This window comes from Alligator mississippiensis, chromosome 1 (genome assembly GCF_030867095.1).
Source record: "Alligator mississippiensis isolate rAllMis1 chromosome 1, rAllMis1, whole genome shotgun sequence".
Taxonomy (NCBI): domain Eukaryota; kingdom Metazoa; phylum Chordata; order Crocodylia; family Alligatoridae; genus Alligator; species Alligator mississippiensis.
The window spans coordinates 63,373,192-63,387,783 of record NC_081824.1 but is presented as its reverse complement, the minus strand read 5'-3'; the positions used below and the strand labels follow the sequence as shown (position 1 = coordinate 63,387,783).

General features: G+C 42.1%; 1 protein-coding gene across 1 annotated transcript in view; it reads right to left on the bottom strand.

Moving 5' to 3' along the window:
• The window catches only part of KCNQ5 (potassium voltage-gated channel subfamily Q member 5), a 635,336-nt gene that overhangs the window by 365,805 nt on the left and 254,939 nt on the right, over positions 1-14,592 (bottom strand). The window lies entirely within an intron of this gene.

The following is a 14,592-nucleotide window of genomic DNA, read 5'->3' as shown; positions in this document are numbered from 1 at the left end:
GCAGAAGGGAGCAGGAAGGATGCTGCTGTGAGAGGGGTGCCAATTTAACCCCTCCCTGCCCTCACAACCCACCACAGTTTTGCATGGCAAACAAGGATCCAAAGTGATACATTTAGTGGCAGATGCAATCCGAGGAAAGGCTTGACCTGGTAATGACACCCTGACCCTCCTCTCGCAGCAGCATCTTGCCCCTGCTCTACTTTGTGTAGCCGAAGCTGGAGCATACCTGCCTCCATTCCAGTACCTCCCTTTACTGAGTGTCCAAGGCTTGCACGCCACACGAAGCAGTTGCCCATGTCATCTGTGCCATGTGAGCTGCAGGTTGGCCACTCCTGATTTAGACTGACTCACGCAAGAAACCCTTTGCTGGATTATATCTAGAGACGGCACTAAAGAATTTCACAAACTTTGCATTGATGGTACAGTTATAAATAGTTTATAAAAGGTTTATAAATGATTGATAAAGGTTATAAGCATACTACAGATAAAAGAAGCATATTTTATAGATAGCTATGAACATATCCATTGAGAATATTATAAATGGTTATGTATCATGAGTATAGCAATCTATTGAACAACCAGACGGATTAACTATAAAACACTTTAAAAATTAAAATATCTGTCTTTATATAGATGTTATAAATCTAACAACTATGATCTGTCATTTCTAGATGGTATAGAAAAACCTTCCATGTAACTAACATTCTGCATTCCATATGCCTGGACTAAGTGTAATTACAAGTAAGGGCTGGAGAAATAGAAACTATCCAGTGCTGCTGGAACCATCTAATTTTATCATCTTATGAAATTACATAAATTATTTTGACAATTACATCAATCATCAATGGGTAAAATAAGGTTTCTTCTGTTCAAACTGGAAAAGCTTTAAATAATGGTTTGGATTATAGCCATCATGATGTTCCTGTTAGTTGGTTGCCCATAATGATCAAAAATATGATTAAGTAGATTAAGTAGAAATATAGATTTTTCTAAATTGTGTCCAACTGCGAGTACTGAAAATTTATGTTTTGAGTAATGCAAATTTGAAATAGAGTTACAAACACTTGGTCTAGTTAAAAGCTGTAGATTTCTCTCTTGTTTCTATAGAAACTATCTTTTCTTTCTCTTGCTAATCCAACTTTTTCTCTTTGACAAACATTCAAAATTATCTTAATGGTGGTGTATGTACAGGGTTTGTCCAAGAAGGTATTATGATTGGTGGGTTTTTTATATATATAAACAGACAAAGAATTCCTCTTTCTTTCCCCAGTAATTTGAAACAAGACACAAGCCCTAAGTTCCCAATGTGACAAAAAGTGTCAACCTTATATAGTCATAAGCAGTCCCTTTAATTACAAGGAGAAAACCTAATGAATATAATGTGCAAAATACTTCATCTGATATTAATTATCTATATGGTTCAGACATAGAACTTTTCAGTTCCTATGAACAAAGTTTTCATGGAATGATTTTATTGTCCATGGCTTAAGGGTCAGTTCATGAAAGTTTATTCTTTTTTAAATTTAGACATGTCATTTTTGAAGTACACATTTAAATATTACTTTACTTAGAGTGCAATGTCTGATTTTCAGTGATTTCAGGTTGGGTTTTAGTTTAATAATTTGTGGTCACTATCTTCTGTACAGTTTACATCTGGCCTCAAACCACAGACTTTGATATGCTTAGTTTGCATGCACTGGCGCAGCACTTTATACAGCCTAAATTCTATATGTTGATTCTTATTCATAAAATGATTTATTGAATTTACTATATTTTCCACCAGTTCTTTCTGTTTATCAATATTTTAATTAATATTTATCTATTTCAGTGTAAGTTGTCTTATGCTAATCTTTATTTTGCCACCCTAAGAAATCCTTGCCTCTCATCTAATGATTAGAGCACTTGCTAAGAAAGTGGGAGACCTGGATTCTAGGTCCTTCTTAGCCTGAGGGCTAACGACCCACATCATCCACATTAGAAGAAAGTTCCTGAACTTGCAAGTTAGGGAATAGTTGGGTGAAGCACTCTCCACTCCTTCTGGTCAACCTGGATCAGAGCACAAAAAAAAGAATACAAGTGTCATGGGACCAAGAAAGCAACCACGAGGGTGCCTGGCTTCGTAGTCCAGTATGGTTAGTGGGGAGTGAGTTCTGGTTCCTCCTGCCAGTTATTATTGATTTCTACCCAACGATGGTCTCAAATATAAAATGTATAAACGGTTCTGGAAGAAGTGACCAGAACTCAGAATTCCCTCCTCCATGGGAAGTGCCCTCAATGTAAGTCTACCATCACTCTCTCTCGCTTTTTCTACTCCCTTCTTCCAACAAAGACAGTAATGTCACTTAGGATAAAGATATAACATTTTCTCAGAAATAACCTGCACAGCACTGAATTCTGCTACAATGCATTTATAGCAAAAAGAAAAAAATATTTCACTTGTTATCTCTATGTAAGTTCTTTGGAAAAAGCAGCTCCATTCTTTCTTTTTTCTTTTTTTCACCAATACTATGGATTTATGTTGTACCACTAATGAGGAATTTGCTTCAAATCAATGGCACAAAATAGTCCATGGTACACAGCAGCAGCCAAAACCTCCTCTGTAGATTTCTAATAGGATGGTTAGAAAATAAGCCTATAGAAAGGATACCAATCTTTTGTGAATTCTGTAGACTTTAGAAAAATTTCTGTTGTGCTCAAGTTCAATATGGCTACTGCCTCACTATTATCATCACAGAGTTAGTCCGCTTGGTGTCTGGTGTGTTTCCATATTGCTGTATAGTGTAGGAGTCATTCCTTTTCCATTTAAAATGCAAAGCAGCATCTGAATTGTGGTATATGATAACACCAATTTTAGGAGTTTAAGACATAAATCTTCAAGTATTACATGAAGCTATATAAATCACTTTCAACAGTGGGATAATAGTGCAGTGAGAAACCTATGTTGAACATGTAATATTTTATAACTAGATTAGGATTAAATCTCTCTGAAGCAAAAAAATTCTGTAGTCAATGGTGAGGGAGGGAAAGAGGAAGAGTATGTGTACATATTTATATAAGAGTGTATATATACACACTAAAAGATAATGCGAGAATTCTTTTGCACACAAATCTTCCAGGACTTTCATGGAAATTAGGTGTCATGTAACATGGTAGGGAACAAATAACATACAAAGTACAGATTGACAAAGCAGTTAGATAGAGGGGGTTTAACCTCAGATGTGCAGCTGGACTGAGTGTTAACTGAATAGCAAGTAGAAAAAAAAAACCCGAAGCTCAAAAGGTGCCTAAAAGGGACTAGTGAAAGAAGGTGCATCAGGAACAGTTAACTGTAAAGCAAAGTAGAAACAAGATAAACTTTTGTTTTTTGGGGTTCTGGACTTTTCTTGTTTAAACAACTAGTTACTACACTGAAAATATCAAGCCTCAATATCTCACAGTAGTACTGGGGAAAATAAAAACTGAATGAGTGATTGTGAATATTCTAGCAAATATAAGGGCTGTAATCATAACTACTGGAAATATGATTCAGAGCAATAAGAGAGTGCACTTTAGGTCACGTTACATGCTCAAGAGGAGGGGGAGGGGGAAGGGGGGGCACTGTCACTCCTGCACAGTCTGCCATGCATCAGTCACCCTGGATCAAATTGAGAAAGGCTGAGACACATTTGCGTGCAGTCTGCACTATATTATGGCAGGGCACCAGATAGATCAAAGCTCAGAATGCTGTGATTGCCAACTACACAGCTCATTTATTTATCCAAGAAAAAATTGTGAAGCATGGTGTTTGCTTTTGCCATTATACAGTAGTGAGTTCTGGGCTATCAAGTATAAATGTTTAAAATTCCATCTTATACCTACACTACTCTTGACAAGTTATAGGTTCAGACATAAAGTACAACCTGTGGGAGGCACAAATGTTGCTTTAATGTAAAAATATTACACAAAATCTTGACTTTGAACTTAATTAATGATAAAGGAATTTTAAAGGAGAGACCGTGCACATATACATAGTCACTACCTTTGATAAGTTACCTAAAAGACATAGCACCTTTCATCCCAAATCTCAACCATAAAAATCACACAATCCAAGAAATCTAAACATGGCAGACTGTCAGCTACCATAGAAAAGTGGCCGCATCTACACGAGATGCTGACTGAGCAGTCATACTGCAGTTACTGCGCAGTAGTGTCACTGAGCAGCGTTTTTGTGATGCTGACTGTACAGTAGTCCGAGACTCCTGTACAGTAGTGTCACATAAAGCTTTCCGCCATGTGATGCTACTGCACAGTAGTCATGGGCTACTGTGCAGTCAGCATTTTGTGTAGACATGGCCAGTGAGTAGTTTTAGAAAAACAATAACTTGGACAAGTCTTAAAGTCCTAAGAAACTACAGTAGGAAGATGATCAGACTTTGAAGTTACAAAGGTTTTTTTTTTCTTTCACTTAATGTATTGTCTGCTTATTGGTATAAGAACTTTATTTTTTGTATCAGCTCCATCCATTACATCTCCACCTGGGAGACTGTCTTGGGTTACAACCAGCTTCCAGGACTGTTGTGTTTATCTACTTTTCATTACACAGTCATTGGTTAAAAGCAGAAATAACCTTAGTAGGTCTCTCATTTTATAGACAACTCCTCTTGCCACTAAACTACTGGGCAAAAGGTGGGCCCTTCCTATTCCACTGCTTTATAATGAAGTCAATGCTGCTCTCAGGACATTCTGATTCAGGCAGATTTGTCTCTTCTGAACAATCTGATTCCCCAAAAGATGGAAGCATTTCTCTTCTGAGCCATTTGGCTGGTGACATAGGAAATTTAAGCAGCTCTAAGTCAGGCTCATACCCTCCAAGGAGCAAAGGAAATTCCAACAGAACCCTGTGCCTGGTGCTTTTATTGGCTACCCGTAAGCACACCCCTAGTGAGTGACTAGGTCAGGGGCAGGAAATTATTTTGGGCGGAGGGCTGCTTACTGAGTTTTGGCAAGCCATCAAGGGCCACATGACAGGTAGCCAGGGGCAGATAAATATTACTTTTCTAAATTTTTTAGGGGCCCCATGGGCTGGATACAATGGCCTGGCGGGCCCCATCTGGCCTGCGGGCCACATTTTGCCTACCCCTGGACTAGGTGATGTAGACAGGCTTCTTTACTCAGTGTTTAGGGAGCCTAGATAATTAACCCTGTCAATCAGGATTGTTCCTCTCAAGGCCAGGTGCCTAAATTGTAGATAGTGCAATGCCTAAGTGGAGACACCTTAGATGTCAGTCACCATCTGCTTCTTGGTGCTATAGTAAATCCTCAACAAACAGGATTGTGTTAATATGTTTCATATACAAAGGTATTTCAGCTAATTCTTTTTCTCTTAAAAGAACAATCATTTAGAGGTATGTAAATATGGGCAACCAACTGCTCCTTTCAAGATCACAGCCAGACAGGGGTGGATCCACCCCTCATGGCTGCACCCCACTTTCTGATCACCTAATAATAGAATTCTTCATAAGAGGTCGAGTGGGTAAGGTAACTAGTAGGGTGAAAGTGCTAGACTTTAGGAAAGCTGATTTCAATGAACTCAGGCGATTAGTCAAGGATGCACTGCAGAGTAGGAGTTTTGAAGTGATGGCAGCCCAGGAAGAATGGCTGCGCCTTAAGGAAATGATCTTTCGGGCACAAAGGGAGATGATCCCGATGCAAGGAAAAAGAGGGAAAGTGGCCAGGAGGCTTCCTTGGCTGAGCAAAGAAATCCAGGGCAGCCTAAGGGCCAAAAGGGGAGCACATAAAAAGTGGAAACAGGGAGAGATCACCAAAGACGAATATATCTCCTCTGCTCACGCTTGTAGGGAGGCAGTTAGACGGGCCATAGCTACCATGGAGCTGAGGATGGCATCCCAAGTGAAGGACAAAAAGAAATTGTTCTTTAGATATATAGGGAGTAAAAGGAAGGCCCAGGGCGGAATAGGACCCCTGCTAAATGGGCAGAAGCAATTGGTGACGGACAGGGGGGACAAGGCTGAACTCCTCAATGAGCTCTTTGCCTCAGTGTTCCTAAGAGAGGGGCACGACAAGTCTATCACTGGGATTATAGAGAGGCAGCAGCAAGGCGCCAGACTACCATGCGTAGACCCTGAGATGGTGCAGAGTCTCTTGGAAGAACTGGATGCCTTTAAGTCGGCAGGCCCAGATGAGCTCCATCTGAGGGTACTGAAGGCACTGGCCAACATCATTGCACAGCCACTGGCGGGAATATTTGAACACTCGTGGTGCACGGGCCAAGTCCCGGAGGACTGGAAAAGGGCCAATGTGGTCCCCATTTTCAAAAAGGGGAGGAAGGAGGACCCGGGCAACTATAGGCCAGTCAGTCTCACCTCCATCCTAGGCAAAGTCCTCAAAAAAATTATCAAGGCTCACATTTGCGAGAGCCCGGCAGGACAAATTATGCTGAGGGGAAACCAGCATGGGTTCGTAGCAGGTAGATCATGCCTCACTAATCTAGTCTCTTTTTATGACCAGGTTACGAAACGCCTGGACACAGGAGGAGGGGTGGATGTCATATACTTAGACTTCAGGAAGGCCTTTGATACGGTATCCCACCCCATACTGGTGAACAAGTTAAGAGGCTGTGACTTGGATGACTACACAGTCCGGTGGGTGGCAAATTGGCTAGAGGGTCGCACCCAGAGAGTCGTGGTGGATGGGTCGGTTTCAACCTGGAATGGTGTGAGCAGTGGGGTCCCGCAGGGCTCGGTCCTTGGACCGATACTCTTTAATGTCTTCATCAGCGACTTGGACAAGGGAGTGAAATGTACTCTGTCCAAGTTTGCAGATGACACAAAGCTATGGGGAGAAGTGGACACGCCGGAGGGCAGGGAACAGCTGCAAGCAGACCTGGACAGGTTGGACAAGTGGGCAGAAAACAACAGAATGCAGTTGAACAAGGAGAAATGCAAAGTGCTGCACCTAGGGAGGAAAAATGTCCAGCACACCTACTGCCTAGGGAATGACCTGCTGTGGGGCACGGAAGTGGAAAGGGATCTTGGAGTCCTAGTGGACTCCAAGATGAACATGAGTCAGCAGTGTGACGAAGCCATCAGAAAAGCTAATGGCACTTTATCGTGCATCAGCAGATGCATGATGAATAGATCCAAAGAGGTGATACTTCCCCTCTATCAGGCGCTGGTCAGACCGCAGTTGGAGTACTGCGTGAAATTCTGGGTACCGCACTTCAAGAGGGATGCGGATAACCTGGAGAGGGTCCAGAGAAGGGCCACTCATATGGTTAAGGGCCTGCAGACCAAGCCCTATGAGGAGAGACTGGGGCACCTGGACCTCTTCAGCCTCCGCAAGAGAAGGTTGAGAGGCGACCTTGTGGCTGCCTATAAGTTCATCACGGGGGCACAGAAGGGAATTAGTGAGGGTTTATTCACCAATGCGCCCCCGGGGGTTACAAGAAATAATGGCCACAAGCTAGCAGAGAGCAGATTTAGACTGGACATTAGGAAGAACTTCTTCACAGTTCGAGTGGCCAGGGTCTGGAACGGGCTCCCAAGGGAGGTGGTGCTCTCCCCTACCCTGGGGGTCTTCAAAAGGAGGTTGGATATGCATCTAGTTGGGGTCATCTAGACCCAGCACTCTTTCCTGCCTATGCAGGGGGTCGGACTCGATGATCTATTGAGGTCCCTTCTGACCCTAACATCTATGAATCTATGAATCTATGACCACACAAGAGGAGCAGCCCAAGCATTTTTAAACTTGTTAAAGAAAATAAGAATCACTACTTCCCTGCCCCTGAATGCTAAGAGGCACACTCCTCCTCTACCATTTCCCTTTTCCCTGCCAACTGCTGCCATTCTTCCTGCTGTCCTGGAAGTGACGGAGCTTCTATCCCACTCCAGCCAGGCTATGGAGGGGCTGGTCTTAACCTGAGGCAGCAGCAGTAGTGGTGCTGGGCAGCCAGGTTCTCCTCTCTGCCTGGTCCCCCCCAGGTGTTCCCCTCTAGCCTGGGAGTAGGCACAGGAAGAGTGAACCCTCCTGCCCTGCTGCTGCCATGATCATTGTCCAAGCTCAGCTGGGCCACTATGCAGCCAAGTGCAACTGCTCTGGAGTTCTCCTCACCTCTGGGATAGCAGCAACAAACAGCAGGTTTGGAGGCGTGCTTCTGAACAGGGAGGTAAAGAAGGGGAATTCTTACTTGCTTTGGGGACTTAAAAAAGTCTGCAGTTGCTTTTCATGTGGCATGTTCTCTTCACCCTAGTGACAGGTGAAGGAGCGTAGCAATAGGGGGTGCACCCACAACTGCAGTACCAGTTACTGCTTTCACAGCCCCCCTTGCAAAATCTTGGATCTGCTTCTGTAGCCAAACTAAAAAGAAAGGCCACACATGCCCACATACAAAGGGCCCACTTCATCCCTGGTGTAGTTCCACTGACACAAATGTGATTACATCAGAAATTAATTTGGTCCAAGTAAAGTGGATTTAGTCACACGTTTGACTGACAGGTTTAAAACAGGTTTAATTCAATATGATTCAATGTTCAGAGATTTTCTCTGCAGGATTTTTCTTAACTTATTAGCTTGTAACTTTTCAAGTTAAAAAGTTTATACAGATGTAGCAACCACTATATCTAATCCATTGAGAATAACCGGTGCCTAAGTTTAGAATAGGATCATTATATATTTTCCAATAGTATTAAAAAGACTAATCATAACTCATGTTCAAATCACTTTCTAATCTCAGAGGAAGAAATGACTAATCTATTTTCTAGCCTATTAAACTACTTATCTAATATGCATATACAATGCTGCATATCTGCCAGACCTGGATGGGGTGCCCCCTGCTCTGCCATCTGGGCAGCTATCACCCAGAAGATGTGCTCCTTGCGGTGGCCCACTTTGAACTGTCCAAGTGTATCCTCTTGGCCCCAAATGGAAAAGTGGACTGCCACCTCACCTGCCCACCAGCTGGGTCCCCTGTGCTGGCCTTGGACAGGCTCCTCTGCCCTGATCTCGCCACTTGTCTCACCAGCAGACATCCTGGTGTTCCCTGTTTAAAAAATTGCAAATTCTCTGATAAGAAACCCAAATTCTCTTATTAAAATCCCCAAAATAGTGTTATTTTGCTATTAAAATGAAATACCACTATATATAGAGAGAGATCAGTTGGGCAATGTTTTTTTTTAATATATTTACAAGTTTAAAGCAATTTAGAAGCCTACTAGTGCCTCTATCATCATAATAAAATAAATTCTAAATATTTATACACTTTGGCATTTACTTTTGGCCCTTTTGTCATAGGAAAATCAGAGCTGCCCCTACCCCTTTCACTCACCAGGATGTGCAGCACTGAGCAGTACTGATATGCCAGTGCCCTGCCCCTGCTCTTGCCCCTCACTCTCAACCTACAGCCTGCCCTCTGCCCCAGTCCTTTCACTCCTGACCCACAGGGTCAGCTATGTGGGTGAGGGGTTTGTGGGGGTGGCTTGGGAGTGTGGGGTTTGTGGGTGGATTGTTGGGGGGACTGTGGGTGTGGGGGGCTGTGTGGGGGGGAGCTGCTCAGGAGGGGTGGGTCCCCTGCCCCCTGCAGAGCACAGCCCCCCTGCACAGTTCACGGACTGCCCCCTCCACAGGGGCCACAGCCCCCCCAACAGGAGCCACATGCCCCCCCGCAGGGGCTACAGCCTCCCCCCGCCTCCCAGAGTGCCCCCTGCACCACCCACAGCTCACCCACAGCAGCAGCAGCTATCAGAGAATGGGGGGGTGGTAATTTTACTGGAAAATTTTCCAGTGATTTATTTTGCCGTGGGAAATTTTCCCTTTCTAAAAATCCGTTGTTTCATAAAATTCATTAGTAACAATGAAAGGATGCCAATACCATATTAGGCAAGCTTGGCAGTTTCAAAGTTGTAATTAATGTTTTTCAGGTGATTATCCCTAGGAAGTGTGTGAGAGGGTACATATATGTTTTACTGATTTGTAAACAGGAGAGTAAATACACTCATATAATAATCCAAACCAAAAATCAAGTTATGAATTCACCTAATTGGCTGTGCAGGTCAAATCAAAACCAAAGCTAAAATTCTTATTTCATTTCAGACTGCAAGTGAAAGCAAACTGTGATTAATTTTTGTTTCACTTTGAGATCAGCAAACACACAGAGCAGGGTCTCATTTATTTTCTTGAGCTGGGGAAGTTGGAAGTGTTTGCATAAGATCTGTTAGTTTTTTATTGTTTTTGGTTTGAAGTAGTCATAATAATGCATAATCAGGAAAAAACAAACAAACTAGTGTGTGGCATTACTATAGTGAAGTTCAAGCTACTGAAGGAAGGAAGAAAGCTGGTAGATGTAAATATTGCGGGCAGGAGTATGCTAACAGCGCAATAAGAATAAAGAAACATTTAATAACATGGAGCAACTGTCCTGAGAGAGTACAAGCCATATTCAGAAGGCTAATACACCAAAGTGGTGGAACAACATCATCTGAGAAAAGTCTACTTCAGGAATCCTATGTATGTAAACAAAGTAATATGTTAAACAACACACAGTATAGACTTGCCTCTATATTATAATAAAACATTATAATTTTAAAACTTGTTAATGCAACTGTGGACTATTATTTATTTATTTATTTATTTAAAATATTTGTATCCTGCTTTTCTGCTTGCACTAAGCACCCAAAGTAGCTTGGGCTTAACAATCATTTTTTAAAAAACTACATAATAGACAAAAAGTTATCTATTTCAACCCAGCAGAGTGAGCTGAGTCCTCTGGCCGATGGCAGAGGCCAGACTATAATACCCTTTGGCTTTACAGTCTCAGGGCAACTAAGCAGCATGTTGAGCTGCAGTGTGTTCTTTCTGCTGGGGAGTGGAGAAGCAAGCTCCCTGCCCCTTCTCCTTCTGATGGATGAGGCCAGATTAGAATAGGCTAAAATAAAAATCTTTTCCCCTTTTTGTTGCAGGAACTTGGTAGCTCAAGTGAAATAGCAGATTTGCAAAAAATGGAAAATGAAAATGTTGAGCTGCCAGGTTTGGAGGCAGAAGAAGTACGATCCTTGCTTTCAAGATTACTGTCCCCAGATATGCGATCCAACATGAGTAGCTGTCTAAGACAGTCATGCTTTTTATCAAGATTTGTGGACAAAATGTCAAAAGAAGATCAAGAAAAAGCAGATGAGACATTAGCTCGAGCTGTATTTGTAAGTGGTACATCTCTTTCCATAGCTGAAAATCAATACTGGAAGGAACATTACAAACTAATTCACCCATCCTATAAGTTTCCGTCACGTTATCGCTTATCACATTCTTTCTTAGATAGGGAGTAAGACAGAGTTCAAACAATGGTTATTCAAAGGATTGGTAAAGCAGAATTACTGACTCTGATGTCAGATGGATGGACTGATATACAAGGAAATCCTTTATTGAACATTATGTTAGAAACACCTGAACCAATATTCCTGAAAGCAATTGCTACCAAATCTTATCATACAGGTGAATACATAGCCAAATTACTGAGTGAAGAGATTGAAAGTACAAGTCCCTCCAGAGTACAAGTCCTTGTAACTGATAATCTGAGTAGCCAAAAGCTGTGTGGCAAATGTTAAAGGCAAAATATCCTCATTTAATAGTATTTGACTGTCTTGCACATGGGTTGAAGCTTCTAGCAAAGGACATAGTAAGTGTGAATACAATGAGGACAATATTGGCAAACTGCAAAGTGATTGAGAAGGTATTCAACAATCATCATGTTGCTAATTAGACTTTGAAGAAATTGCTTCTTCTGCTTCTCCTTCTGTAAAGTGCACTTTTATTGCCAGGAGAAACTACATGAGGCTTGGTTCCAAAGTGTTTACATAGTTTGCTGTGCACAAAGAACTGTTTGCAGTGTGCTTCGATAGATGACAGTATCCCAGATTATTCCCATAAACATTCGGAAGCAGATTCTCAACAACGACATGTTCTGGGTTTGCGTTCAAGGAGCATTCAATTCGCTACTACCAGTTTTAGTGGCTATCAAGAAACTTGAAAGAGATACACCAAGCCTTTCAAATATTCCAGAGATATTCAGACACCTGAATGAAAATCTAATTGAGCTTTTGCCTTCTTCACCTCTATCCAAAAAAGAAGTAGTAAAAGAAATGTTTACTAAGAGATCTGAGTTTTGCTCTCATCTAGTTCATCTGGCAACAAACATTTTGGATCCTCAATGCAGAGAGCACCATTTATCAGATGAATTATCTACTGCTCTTGATACAATTATGGAAGTAGCTAAGAATGTCCCCAACATCGATGAAATAGCCATGATGACAGACATTGCCAAGTACTATGCAAAAGAAAAACTTTGGAGCAAAGAAATAATTTGGCAGGCAGCAGAGAATAAGGCTGTGCAAAATTTCGCTGGCAGTTTCATTTTGACACTGTTTAGCCCCGTTTCGAGCTTGAAACAGTAAAATTGAAATGAAACAGAGAGCTTCAAAACAGCCTCAAAACGAAATGAGGCAAGTTGAAACGTTTCAAAAATTTCGAAGCTCAAGCTGGGTTTGCCTGTAGGGAAACAGAAACTAGGAGAGGGAGGAGGAAGAGCAGGGAAGAGGAGAGAAGGAGTGCTTTCATTATTGACCGTGTAGTTGGCCAGTGACTGCCATCCTTTCCTGAGGTCCCTTCCAATCCCAGTGCTGTGGGGGAGGGATGGAAAAACTGCGTAAAAGGCAGCACTGTTCAAACTTCCTTGCTTTTTGCTTTGGTGACAGTTGAGTGAGGGTGCACCTTAACATGCACACAGTGTCATGAGTTTTGCCTGTCAGCAGCTAGAGGTGCAGGGCCCCAGATCCCAGAAGCCCCTGCATCTATTTCCTTGACAGCTGGCAAGCTTTGTGGCAGGGGCTAGCATGCCTGTAGTTTTCACCCTGCTGCACCTTAACACACACAGTGTCACCCATGTCACAAGTTTTGCTTGTCTGCAGCTTGAGATTCAATTTTCCCCAAGCCCCTGCACCCATCTCCTTGAAACATGGCAGGCTTCATTGCCTCAGCAGGCGCTAGCAAGCTTGCAGTTTTGACCTTGCTGTGGCTTAACACATACACGTGACATGAGTTTTGGTTTCAACATTTTGAGGTACAGTTTCCCCGAACCCCTGCACCTATCTCCCTGAAACTTCACAAGCTTCATGCCCTCAGAAGGGGCTACTGTTCCTGCAAGTTTCATCCAAATCAGCCCAGAAATGACAAAGTTATAGGTTGTTTTGAGCTTCCCCATTATAGCCTAAGGGTGAAACGTCAAAACAGCATTCAAACAGCGAAATTGTTTCGACGAAGCGAAATGGAACAGCAGTTTTGAATCGAAACGAAATTTGAAACAAAACACTGTTCCATCAAAACGTTGAAACACAAGTCAAAATGGAAACGTGCCATTTCGCAAAGCCCTAGCAGAGAATATGTCTCCGCTCACATACTGGAAGGGATATTGTAACACCTTACTACTGTCCAGGGTTGTTCTAAGGATCCTAAGCATTCCACCAACAGCAGCTTCTTGTGAGTGGAACTGGAAGGCTTTATGAATGCACTGCTAAGCTTGTTTCTAGTTCTCAAAATCTCTTGCTTCTGGAGAATCAGTCAGAAGCACAATTAGTGAAGAAGATGCAGCATGATGATAAGTTGCCCTTGCTCATAGACTCATTGGTAAAAACCATCCTTTAGCAAAAGAGAATGTGGTTCAGGTAGTTCTGAATCAGATTTGCCTCAATCTGATTCTGAAATGGAACTAATAAGTAGCGCAAGTGATTTTACAGAACGACAGTGAAAATGGAGGTGGAAGAAGATGAGTGGACAACCATGGCATATTATGGACAGTTCTTTGGGTGTGCTAAAATTAGTGCGTCAACAGTTTTCAATGCCTAAGTTTTTTCCCCCTTAAATTTAAACAAACAACGTAAGGGAAGTACATGCTATTGTGTATTGTCTTAACATTTTTACAAGTATTCCAATAAAAATAACTTCCTTCCACATAAAGCTTTCAATTTGTTTGAATATAGCATTTAAACCATATTAAGTGTGCTGTGTTTAATTTTTTTCCTAATCAAATATTTCAGTTCAAATACTTGTAGCTATTGGGACATCCCAAGCCTCCTGCCCTGCTTCTTGTCTGCAGGGGTGGGTTTGATACCTGGATATCCAGGTATCAAATTTTGAGCCCCCACTGCAAATATGCAGTGCAGGGAACATTTTTTTGTTCCAAGCATGCCTCTTGCCACGTTTCAAACTGCTTTGAGACGTAGCAAGAGGCACACACAAGCTCATTTGGATGTGCCCTAAGAGTTTTTATTTACTGAAAGGAGTCATGAAATGGTTATGTTTCATACCCTTTGAAAGAAACAAGGGAAAACATATTTTGTAGACTGTGGATAACAGTTCCAGGTTGAAAGACAAGCTGAAATTTAAGAAACACAAGGCTAATCTTTCCCCGAGAACCTGACTGCACCGTCACTATTATGTTCCCAGCTCCTGAATCAAGGAACAAAGGATCAAATTTGGTTTCTAATTCTGCTATGTGGCCTCTAGACCTCCACATTTACCGTCTGTTTGCATTATGTCCTACCACACCTC